Consider the following 2,842-nt stretch of genomic DNA (forward strand, 5'->3'; position numbering starts at 1 on the left):
TTTCTTCCTTATCTTGGGATTTGTGCCAGATGTCCTTTTGGCTGTGTGTAGGATGAACAGAGCAAATAGTCTGTGTTGATGTGTAGCTGAGTAGTCACAATATCTGGAAGGGTTCAGCCTTCCTCTTTGGGAAAGTAGTTTGTTTAAGATTGTTTTTATCCCAGTTGAAGAGAGTCCATTTTAAATAGGAACCATTACTGACTATTTACATAACTAATTTGAAATATAGCTCTATGCAGGGGGAAAATAATAGATCTAACTTCTGAAAATTAAATTGCAGTGTATGGACAAGGAAGAAGAAATATCCCACTGAGCCGCCAGGAACAGGTGGATGGCTCTGGTAATGGATCAGGAGCTAATGATGCACCTGTGGCTGACTCAGCCCCTGCAGAAGAGGGACCAGAGCAGGAGGGTCCTCAGAGTTCAGAGTACGTATGGCTCGAGCCCCACCAGACATGGAATTTGGTGCCTTTTTTTCTTTTCTATGTAGGAGGAAGTTATATAGCTGTGCCTGGTTTATCTTTGTAGCCTTCCCATTATTCCCATTATACGTATTTTCCTCCTTCTCCCATGTTGCATGATGATCAAATGATACCATTTGCATTTGGGAGAAAAAGGCCGCCCAAGGCAGGTGGAGAGAACACAACTGTACAGAATTTTAGAGATGAGTGTGGGGGTGTGGCAAGAAAGGGGGATTGGTCACAGGCCATAGCTCACTATTGCATTTGCTTTTTCTGACAAGCTCTACAACCAGTGTTAGATATGGAAATACTTCCATTGTTATCAATGAGGCTTGGCATCATGGGGCCAGCAGGCTGCAGCCAGGCAAATTCCAGGAGAAATTCCCTGCTGGAACGGTGCCAGCTGGCTGCTGTTCTCCTGGGGCTGGAGCCCTTCTTCCCCCGGGAGACTTGCACACAGGCACTTGTGGAGGTCATGCTTTTATGGCCAGTGCTGGATGGCACAAGCCCTGATTTCTTTGCTTCTGGGATGGACATCTTGCACTTCAACTTGGGGGCCTGCACAGAAAAATCCCCATTCTGCAGAGAAACAGGAAAGTCCTGCTCTAGGAGCACTCCATCACGATAAGAAAGACGCAATGCATTAGACTGATTAAATTAAACCAGGTGTCTGTGTCACTAGGGAAGACAAAGAACATGAGAATTATGGTAGAAGGTTTTCTAAACTAGTTTTCTGGGGTGGGGGAGGAAAACACGGGTTTTAATAAAGCTGGTGTACTTTGAGACTTTTGGAAAGGCAATGAAGGAGAGAACTTGAGTATGGAACTTTGAGGTGTCAGGTCTTAAATATGACCCCTAAAGGGCTTCTGCTATTCTAAACCATAGTGTATTTTGCCAGTGTCATTGTACATGTTTAAGTTTTGGTTGTTAAGTCTGTAGGTGAACAAATCCCACCACTAGGTTAATATAAAAAAGGAATAATTTGTTCCTTCAGTCTCAAGCTTCTCAGCTACTGAATGTAACTGCTCTGTTTAGGTCAGGCTGAAAGAGCTCAGTGCTGCAGCATTTAACATTGACCAAAGGCTCTTCCCTGGACTGGATCTTGCCAGAGCCATGTTACTCTGTAGTTTAGAACTGGCTCCTGGAGTGAATATTCTGGGCTGAATAGTTCCCAGAGGACAGCTGGAAAGTCAAAGTTGCCATACACAAAGTGGCCAGTGCTAGAGACTGCTGTTACTTCAAATCCCAGAGCAGGGTGACTGACTGCATCTTTCTCCTAGTGAAAACCAGGACACTCCATCCCTCAGGGCAGGGAGACCCCAAATCCTCATTAAATGCAGCAAACAGAGACTTAAAGGCAGCAGGGTTCTTCAAAGGAAATATGTCATGGCTAGTCAGTGCAGTTGCATGACTATGTGAGATTATACGTGTCAATGAAGATTTTAGTGTGGTGATATTAACAGCTGCACATTCCTTCTGGTTCTGTTCCCTCTAGTGCACAGCAAGGAGTTGTTATTAGGTGTCCAATTTGCATGGATTTTTACTCAGAGGTAAGGATCCACCTGTTGTCATCCTTTCTGCTTTGTGGGAGGAGGAGCAAGCCAGAAGGGGAGCTGCCCAAGTCAGGTGGCTGATGTGGGATGCTGTGGGCAGCTGGCTGGAAGCACAGCCCTTGCTGTGAAGCTCCACAAGTCACTTCTGGGTGGGGAATGTAGAGGGAGAAGCCCTTGCCAAGATGGCACTGGCACATCTGTGGGTCCCTCATTATTCTGACTCCAGATGCTCTAAAGTGTCGTTTGCCTGGTGCCAATGGAGCAGCAAACTCAAATTCTTTCCTCCCACTACCTGTTGTGTTTTTCTGTCTTCCAGATTATGCAAGATGGACGACAGCTAGTGGCAACCATGTGTGGCCATGTCTTCTGCAGCGAGTGCCTCCCTATTGCCTTGGAGACTGTTCCCCTATGCCCAACCTGCAGGGAGCAACTTGATCCAGATCTATACATTCCCCTTTATATATGAGTGCTTCTGCTTCTCAGCACAGATTTAGATGGATCTTGAAAAATAGGCAATGTAGAGACTTGTTTCCTTATGTATATAATTCTTCCTGTATATAGTTCTTCCTGTATATAGTTTCGTTTTTGCTGAGTTCAATTCTAAATAAAGTTTTGATTGTTTTAAATGCAGTCTGTCTGCTCTTCTGTGCTGGACTCTGCTGATAGACAGAGATGCTGTTCCACAGGTGGAAATAAGGCTCTTGGTTTGAGCACTCAGAAGCTCATTCTTCCCATCACACTGTGGTCATTGATTTGGGGGAAATGTGCTAAAGCCATAAGCTTTGTAGTTCTTGTGGCCGGTGTGTGTTGTACGGGGAAAAAGAAACA

At 45.1% G+C, this 2,842-nt stretch overlaps 1 long non-coding RNA gene across 1 annotated transcript; it reads left to right on the plus strand.

Annotated features, from left to right (window-relative positions):
- Positions 1 to 352: 352 nt before the first annotated feature.
- Positions 353 to 2,435, plus strand: LOC310909599. Its single transcript, XR_014590113.1, has 3 exons — positions 353 to 428; positions 1,957 to 2,011; positions 2,331 to 2,435. It is a non-coding gene; the product is annotated as an uncharacterized lncRNA (long non-coding RNA).
- Positions 2,436 to 2,842: the final 407 nt, after the last annotated feature.

This window comes from Zosterops lateralis (assembly GCF_965231275.1).
Source record: "Zosterops lateralis genome assembly, chromosome: 5".
Lineage (NCBI taxonomy): Eukaryota > Metazoa > Chordata > Aves > Passeriformes > Zosteropidae > Zosterops > Zosterops lateralis.